The following is a 14,369-nucleotide window of genomic DNA, read 5'->3' as shown; positions in this document are numbered from 1 at the left end:
CATCTTTATGATTCTATGTTACAGTTTAGGATCATTCGTTAATTCCATAAACACATCCCAAGTGTCAGCTATTGACCATGCACCAAGTTAGACACTGGAGTCCTGTGCAAGATGAAAAAGACAAAAGACATGGCTCCTGTATCTGGAGTTCTTCTTTCCAGTTTAACTTGTGTCTTATACAATGATAGTACCTAGTGTCAATTTGGCACTTATAATTCTGAAAAACTTTCAAATATAAATGAGAAAGCTTCTGATGGATCATGTGACCAAGATCAAAACCAGAGCAACAAGGAGAAGACAGGTCCCCTGACTTACAGTGATGTTCCTTTCTTCTGTCTACCACAATGAGAAACATTTCCTTCAGACACAATTAAATAAATTGTGGTATTATGGTTTATTTAATTCCCACGTTACATCCAACTCATGGGTTATTCTTTTGTTACACAAGATAAAGGCAGTTTTTGAGTTCTTGCTAGAGGAAAACAACAGAAGTATTAGCTGGTTCTGGGACATTTGATTAACAAATATTTATGTAGTGCATGCTAAGTGCAATGCATTGGTCTATCCTGTGATTACACCACTCAAGACATAGTGACAGGGCTTCCCTGGTGGCGCAGTGGTTGAGAATCTGCCTGCCAATGCAGGGGACACGGGTTCGAGCCCTGGTCTGGGAAGATCCCACATGCCATGGAGCAACTAGGCCCGTGCGCCACAACTACTGAGCCTGCGCGTCTGGAGCCTGTGCTCCGCAACAAGAGAGGCCGCGATAGTGAGAGGCCCGCGCACCGCGATGAAGAGTGACCCCCGCTCGCCGCAACTAGAGAAAGCCCTCGCACCGAAACGAAGACCCAACACAGCCATAAATAAATAAATTAAAAAAAAAAAAAAAAAGACATAGTGACAGTCCCTGCCCTAAGTGGTCTTGTGGGAGAGCAGGGGAGTGCCATATATGTGGTAAGTGCTAGAATGCAGAGATACAGCCCATACTCAAGTTCCCCAAATTATTATGTTCACAAAGAATCTGAATTGAATTTCTCAGTCTCCCCCAATCATTTGTATGTTGATTGAAACTTATCAGCCTTGTTTTTTCCCCTCATTCCAGAACCAATGTCCCTTCATCTTCACAGTATCACCTCTCTCCAAATTTTCCCTTTTCTTTATATTCTCCCTTCCTAAATCTGAATTTCCAAGGTGATCCCCAAAACCCTACTGATCCACAGGACATTCACAAAGACCCTGATGGACCCTCAGTGGTCCTCAGAGCTCTATAAAAAATTCCTTTTTCTGAGAAGCAGGAAGTTGTCTTTGTTATATTGTCAATGGTCCAGGACAAGACCAGAGACCCAGAGCCAAAGGGTACACCATGAAATTACTTTTTTAGAAATGCATTGTTGGCAAGCCACATGCTTGAATGTACCGTTCTGCTGTTTTGCTTTTAGGGTCAACAGAAGTATATAAAATTTTTCAACTTTCTTCAAAACATGTACCATGAAATTGACTTAATAAAAGGAATAACAACAGTAGCTGCAAGTTACAAAGCAAAACTAGGCTAGGACACATCTGTTGAAAGGGCAGTTGAGGACTTCCCTGGTGGCGCAGTGGTTAAGAATCCGCCTGCCAATGCAGGGGACATGGGTTCGAGCCCTGGTCCGCGAAGATTCCACATGCTGCAGAGCAACTAAGCCCGTGCGCCACAACTACTGAACCTGCACTCTAGAGCCCACAACTACTGAGCCCGAGCGCCACAACTACTGAAGCTCACATGCCTAGAGCCTGTGCTCCACAACAACAGAAGCCGCCGCAATGAGAAGCCCGCGCACCGCAACAAAGAGTACCCCCCCGCTCGCCACAACTAGAGAAAAGCCCACATGCAGCAACAAAGACCCAATGCAGCCAAAACTAAATAAATAAGTTTATTAAAAAAAAAAAGAAAAGGCAGTTGATATAAAGACTAAATATTCTATCAGCTAAGAGTCCACATTTATCAACTGTTAAAACATACAACTTTCTGGACAATCTTAAAGATATTACTGTCATTTTTGTAAAAGCAATTTGTATAGGGTATAACTTTCATGTATAATTACTGCTAGTATAGGCAGATTGGGGCATTGCTAGGATGATTTGAGGCAGAGAGGAGTGAGAATATTAAGAAATGTTATACTCAGTACATTTCTAAACTATGGCAGGTAAGAGAGATCTGAAAGACTACACAATGTAAAATGAGGTCAGGCAGTGATTTAAAAGTCTGTGTGTTTCTTTGATCATAATACCTAGCACTTTTTCAGAGAATTTACTAACATTAATTACTCCTCACTGCATTTTCATGATATAATATCAACAGCTGCCTTTTGTCTTCATTGGTTAAGAGGCATAATGAGGGAGTTAAATGATGGCTTATATCTGGAAAGGAGTTGGAGGCATATCTAGTTTCTAAAGCTTGCATTTATAGTACATCATTAAGAGCTCCAGCTTTGAGAAAAGACAAACCCAGGTTCAAATTCAAGCTCTGTCACTTAATATATCTATGTGACCCTAGGTAAGACACTTACTGTCTAAGCCTCATGTTCTCCAGCTGAAAAAGCGAACATGTCCTAGATTGCAAAAATGGGCCCAATTGTTCATCATTTCTTATCTACCTTTTGCCCTGCCGTTTTCCAATGCTCTCTACAGGGATGGAATGACTTATTTAACATCCTTACATTTAACTATATGACTTGCTTTAACCAACATGTCTGAGATATTAACAGACATGTTGCACGAAGAAGGTTGAAATGGACTTATGCAATTAGGCTTGTTCAGAGCTTGCAGCTCTCCAGTCACAACAGAACATGCCCAGCCCAGCCCATTGGAGGAGGAGATACAAATGGAGGAGCTGGATTGCCCCATTTATCCCAGCCAAGGCCAGGCTAGATCAGTCTTCAGTGAGCCAAATCCTACATGTCATGAGCCAATCCAGCCAAGACTGGCAGATCTCTTTAGCCAATCACCCCACGTGTATGAGCAATAAATAGTTATTTTTGCATGCCACTGAGGTTTTGTGGGGTTTTGTTACATAACACTGCTGTGACAACAGAAAACTGATACATGATGGTAGTACCTATCACATACATGTCAGTGTGAGAAGATACATGTAAATCACTTAGTACAGAACCGAATGATAATTATAACAGTAAAAGTGATAATAGGTACTGTTATTTTGGAGAAAGGATTACAGAATATGCAAAGGCGTTGGCAATTCATCTGCGGATCCTGAATAAGACCTGTCTCATTGAAAAGTTTTTACAAAATCATGCAATTTTACTTCTAGTTTTTGCAAAGAACCAGGCAGATGGTCCGGCTGTATTTTTTAAGCTTGTGAGTATCCTGGGATCTGTTCTTATAAGTAAAACAGTTCTTTTCCTTCTATAAGATTTACCTTGTAAAGATTCAAAAATACAAAACAAAGAAGATTCAAAAATACAAAACAAAACAAAACCAAAACACCACACACAGAGTACAGACAGACATTCAAATTCATGACCTGCTGAGGGAAGCCAAAGGCTAGCCTCATGAATAAACCCGAGTTACGGAGTTTTGCTCCAGCGGAGGGCTGGGCAGGGAAGAACAATCCTCATCCTTTTGGTTCTTTTCCTATTTGGGTAATCTTCTTGAAATAGTTCAGTATAATGGTGAAGAAATGTGGCTCTAGAGTTTAAATTCTGGTTCTGCCCCTTACTAGCTTTGCCATCTTGAGCACGTTAAACTCTGCATACATTAACTCACTCCTTAAGTGGGAAAAAAACAGTAACCACCGCAGGTTGCTGCGAGGATCCCATAATAGCTGCAAAGCCTTTACAGCTGTGCCTGGCACACAATGAAGTCAGTAAATATCAGCGATTACTAGTTATTCTAACAGATGAGTCTGTGTTCCGTCAGCTCCATTTCTAACTACGCTAGAGAACGCTGCTATCTAAGCCAGGTGAGCCTAATTGGCCTGGATACAAAACAGCCCATTAGTATTGAACTACCTATATCCATCCTAAGTACAGAAAAAAAACTGAATCTCAGATTTTATACTCCAAGGTGAGGAAAAGCCACACTCATGAGAGAGAAGAAGATACAAGGCCTGGATGAATGCCAAGGGTGATGTTTCTCAGCGGCTCCCAAGCCATCTCACCTAGTTCTCATAAGAGCTATGAGAAAGAGTCCAAACTGACTTCGAACTTTGCACTGCAGTTCTGTCCATTAGCACAAAGACAAATCAAATGCTCTTCACCTAACCAACCAGTAGCATGAATAGACAAGTGACTTGCTCTCTTTTAGACACCAACATTCTTCCTTTTTTGGCTGTTTCTCTTACTAATCCAGTGAAATTAACCATGGGAGCCATAGTCTACTCTGGGAGTTGCTGTCCTCCTTAGGAAAAGGAGATCAGGACAGAAGCCAAAGAAAGTCTTACCCTCTCCTTCATGGAGGCACTTCTTCCATATCCTCTCCTAAATTCTCTTCCTCCATATCATCCAGGAGTCAAGGAGTTGCTACTTCATTCCTTCACGGTTTTTATGAATGCTTCTCTATTGTAGCCCCAAAAGCTGCTGAACAGATCAGGACATTAATTACATTAGCCCCAATGCCACCGTCAGCCCCCATTCTCTTTCTCCTCTTAGATCCTGCTCAGCTATGCTATCCAACCAAGCAGGGTGAACAAAAAGCACCAGATGAAAATATAGCCCAAATAATACGCCAGTACTGTAAAATTCCTGAAATTGACTGCCACCTTGTAAAAGTTAACAATACAAACTTTCTCCTATTATCAGTTCAATCTGTTGCTGCCACAGAGAAATTTCAGTCCAAAATTCTGCCCTACCCTATTTCCTTCTACTGACTCAGTTCCAGGCAGAAGAGATGGTATTTGGGCCTTTGGGTGGAATCTGCACCCTGGGCCATCTGCCAGTATAATTGGAATAGAGCCTTAGCACCTCCAAAGTTTGATCATTTCAACCCTAAGACTCTCATTTCCCTCTTTTCTGAAATACCTAAGGGTCGACAGAACAAATGAGAATATCACAGCACCAGCCTTAATCCCACAAAATTCAAAAGCACAAACAAATTCCCAGTAATAACCTAAACATCAATTTCCATCTGAGGGCAGTTACCAAGCAAAAGATTGCATTTCCCAGAGCATATTCCAGACGCTTATTGCTATTGCCAGCTACAGACCATTGTAAAGATTTGGCATTATCCAGGTCTGCAAGGAAACAAACAAAAAAAAGAGAGCAAGAGAGAGAAAAAGGCCTCTTCCTTTAGATTTCAGGATGCCATTGACTTTGTACCAACTGGTAGAATTCCAGCCTTGGAAAGCCAAGTTCATGGGGAGAGAGAAATCGTGTATCAAGACATGAATTGTGTGGATAACTACTAAGAACCTGTTGTATAAAAATATAAATAAAATTCTAAAATTAAAAAAAAACAAAAAAAACCCGACACGAATTGTGACACTGTGTGCTCCTTGCCATGCTTTGCCTGCACAACTGAGCTTATATACACAATTAAAATGGCAACTTAAAAATAAAAAGATGAAAGATGTTCTATAGCCCTCATGGCTAACTCTGCTGTTGCCAAGAGTAATCAGCAGTGAAAAGATAAATCCATCAGTATTTGAATTTAAATGCTAAAATAATAATAAAGCTTATGGTCTCCCTAAGGTTAGTTTATAATAAAAATAACTTCTTGAACCGGAAAACTTATCTGGTTTCTTTCTTCCTTTCATTATCCACTTAATGACTGAAGTTATTATTTCCATGGTGGTCTCCAAGCCACACTTGGTTTCTATGTAGATTGGCGTGTCACCTTCAACAATTTCACCAGCTGCCTTTTCCTCTCAAGAGAATATGATTAAAATATTAATCCAGCTTCTGGACTAATCTAGCAAAAAACTTTTAAAAGTTATATAAATCAATCTCTGCACAACATTTTCCTCGCTCTGAAATGTGCAATGTGTCCTCGTTTTATTTGTGATGCATCCACAGGAAGGTTAGGTACTAGCAAAGCAGATCTAAAATGTTTACCTCTCTGCCCCTCTCCTGCTTTGTCCTCCTGACTTCTCAAACCTGAAAATGGGAAACTGCGAGCCCCAGTCCGAATGAGAAGAGAAGAGCTGGAGGAAATCGCCAGGGGTCTAAGTCACGCTACCTGGGCGGCCCAGCTGCCTGGCAGTGATCCGCCAAAGCGCCCAGAGATGGAGGGCACACTCAGCCAACCGACACAGCACTCTCTCGGCAGTGCTAATATGCCCGTTTGTCCTGCTGCCTGGAAACCATCCAGAACTGCAAATCCATTGCTCCACAAGCATTGACCGAAACCGCCCCTGGGCCTAGCATCGGGCTAAATCCTTGCTTTTGAGGAGATTACAATCTAATTACTGTAATTAGACACCAATTGAGTATTAAACTATGTGACACTAAGTACGAATTTGAAGAAAATGGTCATTGTGGGTTGGAGTCATTGGAAAAGATTTCATGGAGCCTCCAAGACTTTGAAGGGAAGAGTAAAGTAATGCTTGAGGTTGATGAAGTTGATAAAATGGGCTTAGGATAAAAAAAAAAAAACACCGTGTGGAGTCTCGGGCTTACCTGAGGAGGAAATCCACCAATAAAGGTGCCGAAGGCACGCTGGGTTCCCCAGACCGTTGTGTCAGCAGAGCTCATCACTAAGAAAATGGGTTTCCTCTCAGGTCAGGAAGAAATTTCATCCTTCCTGAAATTGTTTAGCATTTGAATCAGGATGGTGATGTTGTTGATACAAAAATCAAGCTGACATCCTTAAGTTACTTAGGCCTCCAATATAGAAATGTCATTGAAAGAAATGGCTTTCTAGCAATGCCAGTTCAGACTAGATTAAAAGTTGAAAGTACTTTCCTGTGAAGTCAGGATTACTGATGGAGGAACAGGTCTTTTTCCAAAGGGCACTAACAGCCAAGAAAGGTCATTAGTAGAACCTTCTAGGACTAGGATTGGAATGATCGAGCCGTAGAATTCTGTTCCACTAATTTTAAAAAGTCATACTGTAGGTTTCCATCTAAGTAATTAATAAAAATAGCAAGACTTTGTTTCTTATGTGCCCTTAATTATTAACTTTGCATTAATCTGCATATTTTAATTGAACTACACGCATTACGTGACAAAAGTGTCTCTGGAGAAACTCTAGTTTCTCCAGTTCGTCCCATGATTAATGACAGATAAGGTGGACGGGGGTGAAAGCATTGTTCAACATGGCTAACTTGATTTTCCAAGAGAAAAGCTGTCAAGGCCCATCTTCTCCCTCACGCTTAGCTAAATTGCTGACTGAATCAACTAGTGTAATGGGTTAATTCTGAAATCTTATCTCTAATTATTGTGTAAAACTGAAATGTACCTCTGTCTCCTTTTTGGGAGGATTTTTTTTAATGGCGGAATGACAATCATTTCATTCCAAGTATCATCTGCAAGTCAGGTTTTCCATAAGGCAGACAGGGCCTTGCTGAAACTGATGTTTCTGAAGAGTTTGTCTACACTTCAGCCTGAGAACAGACTGCAAAGTGGGCTGGGGTGGAAATAAGAGCTGGGCTTTCTGTGAGCTTTCTGGAAGGTCAAAGGAGGGGTGACGTTCACTCGGCTCTGTGCTGTAAGGAACTCAGGCCTCTCCTCTCCGTTTGAAGACTGTAACGTGGGCCTGGTATCCGCCATTCATTCCCACAATTCCCAACTGTCAAGGAGCATCTTGGAAGCGTCTAGGAACGGGTGTGGCTGCAGGCTCAGAGAAGCTGCTTCTCAGCTACCACCAGCTGGGAGCTGAGTTTGCTGTGCTGACCACAAGCCTAGGACTCCTCCAGACCAGCAACTCTGGCACTTTGCAGCGAACACACATGATGAATGGTGTATGGACACACACCCGTGGGCGTTCCCAGGATCATGCACCATTCCCTGAGTGCTGGCTTTAACCCCACCCTTTCTCCAAAACAAGAAAGCATGGCACAATATTAGATGAGAGAGAGAGCATAATCGGGAAAGGCTTGAATCCGCTCTAAGGTATGCGTCGAACAAAAATAAATAATTCAGAGACGTCAGCACATTATTAAGAAAAAAATGGACTGAAACATTTCACAGAGTTGCGACACCACGTTGAGAACTGCTGCCTTTGACACGAAGCTGCCTGGGACACGGGACACTTGTCACACAAGTTGACAGCAACTGATCAGTCTCGAGGGCTACCCTGACTGGCTGTCTACCACCGTGCTGCCCTTTCTCTGTAGCGAACAGACCCACACCTGTGATTGTACGGAGTGATGATTAAGAGCATGTACTTCTGTATATAAAATAGATAAACAACAAGGACCAACTGTATAGCACAGGAAACTATATTCAGTATCTTGTAATAACCTATAATGGAGAAGAATCTAAAAAAGAATAGATATAAATATAGATATATAGAGATATATAGATATATCTGAATCACTTTGCTGTACACCTGAAAGTAACACAACATTGTAAATTAACTACAATTCAATTTTTTTAAATGGTTAAAAAATAAAATAAAATCTAGGAAAATAAATGTGAAAATCGAAACCTTTTAAAAAAAAAAGCACGCACTCTGGAGACAGCCTGCCTGAATTCAAATCCTAATTTCGCATTTTTTCGCTCTTCATTAGGGCTGTTCACAAATACTCCCATTCTCCTCCTCCTGAGGTAGATGGTGGCTTAACATTTCCTGCCACCTTGAAGTTGGGCGTGTCTGTGTGACTTACTTTAATTCCTATGTGAGAAGTGATGATTCACTTCTGGGCAAAAGTCAGTAAGCCCAGGCTTCCCTGGTGGCGCAGTGGTTGAGAATCTGCCTGCCAATGCAGGGGCCACGGGTTCGAGCCATGGTCTGGGAAGATTCCACATGCCACGGAGCAACTAGGCCTGTGAGCCACAACTACTGAGCCTGCGCATCTGGAGCCTGTGCTCCGCAACAAGAGAGGCCACGATAGTGAGAGGCCCGCGCACCGCGATGAAGAGTGGCCCCCGCTTGCCGCAACTAGAGAAAGCCCTCGCACAGAAACGAAGACCCAACATAGCAATCAATCAATCAATCTTTAAAAAAAAAAAAAAAAAGTCAGTAAGCCCTCCTTACTCGAGTGGCCCACGGTCCAGCAGTATAGGACTCACCCAGAAGCTTGCTAGAAGTGCAGAATCTCAGGCCCCAGACCTCCTGATTCGCGATGTGTACTTCACAAGCTCCCCAGGCCGTGCACACGCACATTCGAGTGGGAAGCCCTGCTCCAAAGCAAGAGCCCTGCTTGCCACTTGCTCATCTCCCTGCCACCGTGACTGATGATGTCCCAGATGGTGGCCTAAGCCCTTGGCCTGACCTGAGATGGACAAGAAGTAAAGCACGAGAGAATCAAAGCTTTGTTCTAAGCCACTAAAACGTGAGGGCTGTTCCTGTGGCATAAACAAGCCTATTCGGGTACAATCACTTAGTGCTCTGCGACCCTGGACAGGTCACTTAACCTCTCTGTGCCTCAGTTTCCTTGATGTAAAACGGAGATGATAACCGTACTGATTCTTAGGGCTGATGTGAGGATTACTGAGGTAACATGTGAATAGAGCCTGGCACACATTCAATGTAAATAAATGTTAGCGTCTATTACTGACACACCCCGTGCCCACAACTCAAATCTTGCCTAGTGATGTGTGATTCCTCAGTGACAGTAGGATCAGAACCTTTGCCCCCTGGCAATCCCCTACCCCAAACCACTCATACTCCAGGACGAGTATGAAATCCCTCACATCAGAAAGAGAATGAAAAATGACTCCTCCTCGGAAAGAAGTAGGGGATCTTTGTAACCTGGCCCAAGCATCCCCGGCCTGGATCTTCACACCGCTGCCTTTCCCCTACTCTAATATCACATGTGCAGCCCTCACCCTCCCACCTGCCTTCCCAAATCCTACCTGCCTTTCAGGGCACAGCTAGTGTCCCTCCTTCTCCATGAAGTCTGCCTCAAAGACTTCTTTACTATGCAGTTTAGAATTAAGACATAGTATCTGCCTATTATGCATAAGGCTTTGTCCTGAACTCAATGCTGGGTTAAAACACACACACACACACACACACACACACACACACACAATACCTAATAAATGTTTATTTTTTGTCGTTTCTAGCACCAAAGGGTTACCAAGCCTGTTCCCCAAGAAAACTGGCAAAGGCACAGTGATGGGGATGGTATAGAGGTAGTTTCTGTTTAAGTCCTGCTTTTTAAAAGGGTCCAATAGATTTCTGACATTATAGTAACTGTCTTAAAAGTGATAAATACTTGACAACATTTTTTATATGATGATCATGAATAAAATAGGCTTTTTTAGTCTAAACCCAAATAAAATGATAAATTATCTTTTCTCCTTGCCACTCCCTTAAAGTGTATGTAAGGAAACAAACCTAAGCCAGGGTAAATATTTTAGTGTCCTGGATCTCTCTTTCATATTCATAAACCGACTTGAAAAAAGAATCACGGTACCGAAGCGATTCACCACAGCTGCGCAATGAACCCCATGACTCAGTTCCAAAGTCACAGAACTTGAATAAGCACCTTAGAAATCCAACCTCAACATTTCATACTCTCTAGACCAGGGGGCAGCAAACATTTTCTTAAAGGGCCAGACACTGGACATTTTAGGCTGTGGGAACCACAGGTCTCTGTCACTGCCACTCGACTCTGCCACTGTAGCACAGAAGCAGCCCCAGACGATACAGACACAAATGGGCACGGCTATGTTCCAACCAAACTTAATTTATGGACACTGACCTTTGAATTTCACATGTTCACGGGTCACTAAAATCTCCTTTTGATTTTTTTTCAACCATTTAAAAATGTAAAACCATTTTCAACCTGTGAGCTGTTCCCCAACAGCCAGCAAGCAGGGTGTGCCAGCTCCTGCTCCAGACCCCCAGGTTCATGCTTCTTCAACCACAGCACAAAGTCTCCCTGGTAGTCATGGATACATGGTATGGAGCCCAGTGGTCACTTAAAAATCAGGTGAGAAATAATCCCACGAGCCCGTTTTTATTAGCTCAACTTGAAAAAACAAAGATCCTAAAGATGTCAAACTTTTGCCGGAACATATGCCAGTCTTACCACAAAAATAACGTCACCCATCACCCCTTTCCTCACCACACACAATTAACAGTTCACGGAGTAAGAAAAGAGTTGGCCGTTGCCTTCATAGATGAAGTCAATGTCGTCTCACTCCTTTGCCAAAAGGCAGGGAAAGCAGTTCCTGACGGCTCTTCTCCCCAGGGCTATTCAAGGCCAGTTGATGCAGAATGACTAGGAAGGACAAGCTTTGGCTTCAACGTGGATTTTTAACCAGGAATCTCACTACTTTAAAAAAGATGTTTAATTTTTTTTCAAAAAGAGCCTTGGCTTTTGTTATTTTTACTGACAGTCATTTTGAAAGTAGCAGTGCTTAAAACATTTTAAGTCTAGATATCTCTATGGAAACCCAAGAGAATTCACATTTTATGGCCAAATGACTACCTACCTAGATCCTCTCAGATCACTATAGGCCATCTGCGAAATCAGAAACATCTTAGACCTACTTTTCCAAAACTCTATCTTATCAGATATATAATTAAATTGGTATAATTACTAGTTTTGCTGAGGAAAAGATTAGGAGAGAACTTATTTCTGAGGCTGCCTTTTGATTTTTAAGACATCCCTATTTAAAATATGATTAGGAAAAGAATTTTGTAAAGAATTTTATAAATTTTGGCAGACGTAATAGAAGAGGAAGAACGCAATCAAGTAATTTAACAGTTGCTTTGAAATATATGTCATTAATTTTTCTTCCCCCTCCTTTCCATCAATGTTGAATACATTTTCTTTTAAAAAATGTCACAGTTCCTCTCCCCAGACTGCATATTCTTTGCAAGAGAGGGGAGAAAAAACAATAATTATTTGGCGAAGAAATCAGATAACACTTTCACCAGGTGACCAAAATTAACATCACCAGCGAGGGACAGATGGCCTTTAGGGGCCTCCAGATGCCACACTCTGAGAAGAACATAACATCACCTAGAATGCATAACCTGAATCTAATCATGAGGAAACACCATTATAAAAAAATAAAAAGAAAGGAGGTGGGGCAGAAGGGTTGTATTATTTTTAAAATGTCAATGTCACAAAAGACAAAGAAAGGCTGTGGAAATGTTCTAGAATAAAAGAAGCTAAAGATACATGAAAATCAAATGCAATATGTGACCTTACAATGGATCTGATATTGCAGGGGGGTGGGGAAAATTCTCTAAAGGAGGTGAAGGGGTCAACAGACAAAACTGGCATACAAATGGTATATTAAAGTATTGTAACAATATTAAATTTACTGACGTCAATAACTATACCATGATTATATGAGAATTATATAAGAATGTATGATGTATATAACTTTCTACTAAATGGTTCAGAAAAACATATATTGATATATATGTATTTTATATATACATATTTATATATACATATTTTTTACAGAGAGAATAATATATATCAAATGATAAATCTAAAGGTATAAAATGTTAATAGGTTTAAGGAATAAGGGATATATAGGTATTTCTGCACCTTTTCTCTAAGTTTGAAGTTATTTCCAAATAGAGTTTAAAGAAAAATTAACAGTTCCTGCCTACGTTGGAGTTCTTGGCTATCTATTTTCTCTCCATGATATTCCAAATACAACACAGTATGGGAGAGTGCCAAGTCACAAGAAAACACAGATATTTTAACATGATCTTTTATCGGTGACTGAAGGTGCCAAAGCATTACACACCACCCATTCTCAGCAGAGTCCGGTGCACAGACCAGTAAACACTGGGTACTCCAGCAACTTAGATGCAATCATTTCCCACTAATTTCTCCAAACAAGGCTGTGATTCTAAAACCTCTGTGCATCCCACAACTTGCAGGATTATGTCATACAAAAAACAAGCCTCTCAGCTGGTCTCTTTGACACACTCCATCAGTATCAATCACTTGGATTCGATCTTTCTAACTGCAGCATTTCAATATTTTAAGCCACGTCTAAGTAGCTAGAGAATGTGCCACTCAGGAAGCAGGATCACGTCATCATACATCCTCAACTCCTCACCACCACTGCTTAACTGCTGTCAAAATCCCACAGCCTTCACATCTGTGAGCCCACAATGGCCCTGTATCAGTGCTAGAGGTGCTGACCTCCCATCTTCAGTACTCCATCCAAACTGATTGTTCCCCAAAGCAATGGAGGGAACTGTGCCTAAGACCAAAAATTTAGGAGAGACTATTCTATAAGTCGATCACTGGAGAGAGAATCAAAAAAGTAATAACCAGAATTAAAATCTTCAGCCATCCTTAGGAATTTGGAACACTTACCCATTCTCCAAAACACAGCAAAGACAGAACATATGTATAGCGGTAAGTCTTTTCTGTCCTTCCCTCTTTTTAGTTTTATTATTTTCTTGATCCTTTTAGTAGTGACTATCTCTGGGTTAAAATACCCAGGTACTATTTGGCTTTGGCTTTTTATCCCAGATATTCTCCTTATTATTAATTTTTCCCTAAATTTCAATCAATAATTTTATTTAACAAATGTTTACCAAGAACCAACTTGACGTAAGATGCTTGGCTGGACTTAAAGGGTGGTACTCCCCAGAAAAAAGTTCCCAGGGTTTTTATCTACCAATAATCCCCAAGAAAATGACACGAAGACAATAAGTGCAATGAAGTCTGCTTGCAGAAAAGCATAAGCAGAAATGAATCATGACCAATGGCAAAAAGGAATAACCTAGTCAAAGCACTAAAATTTAATGAGAAGATCATTTTTAAAGTAGGTGAAATAGAAGGGAAGGTATATGTAACATTATTATAGATTTAAAATCATGCATATTCTTCTCCATAAAACTTCTCAAATGCAGATAAAAACACACATGTACAAAACCAAGCAATTATAAATCCTCTGAAGCATGTAACTGTGATTAACTGCTACTCTTGGCAATATAAAAATACTTTACCACAATTACATTCCAGCCTATAATGTAATTCAAAACAAACAAGTCAGAGACATCGCTCAAATGGCAGAACCAACAAATACAGATGCTTTGCATCAAGGAAATAAATCCACTGAAGAAATGCAACGGAGGAGCTGCCCTCCAGGGCCTGGAGCTGGGCTTCTGGTGGAACGGCGAGGCCCCCTTCTGGGCAGATGCAGAGCATCCCGGCATGGCTCTGCAAAGCTGCAGTTCATCAGAGGCAACCCCTGCCGCAGTCAGGAAGCATCGATACCTGGGACTTCCTGCTGTGGATACCCTTTGAGGGTTGTGCTCACACTTTCACATTTTAG

General features: G+C 41.3%; 1 protein-coding gene across 3 annotated transcripts in view; it reads right to left on the bottom strand.

Annotated features, from left to right (window-relative positions):
- Positions 1 to 14,369, bottom strand: part of ADAT2 (adenosine deaminase tRNA specific 2) — a 113,186-nt gene that overhangs the window by 76,344 nt on the left and 22,473 nt on the right. The gene's annotated exons all lie outside the window — the stretch shown is intronic.

The sequence above is a fragment of the Balaenoptera musculus genome, chromosome 12, assembly GCF_009873245.2.
Source record: "Balaenoptera musculus isolate JJ_BM4_2016_0621 chromosome 12, mBalMus1.pri.v3, whole genome shotgun sequence".
Taxonomy (NCBI): Eukaryota; Metazoa; Chordata; class Mammalia; order Artiodactyla; family Balaenopteridae; genus Balaenoptera; species Balaenoptera musculus.
The sequence above is the reverse complement of the archived record's forward strand: the minus strand, read 5'-3'. Positions and strand labels throughout refer to the sequence as shown.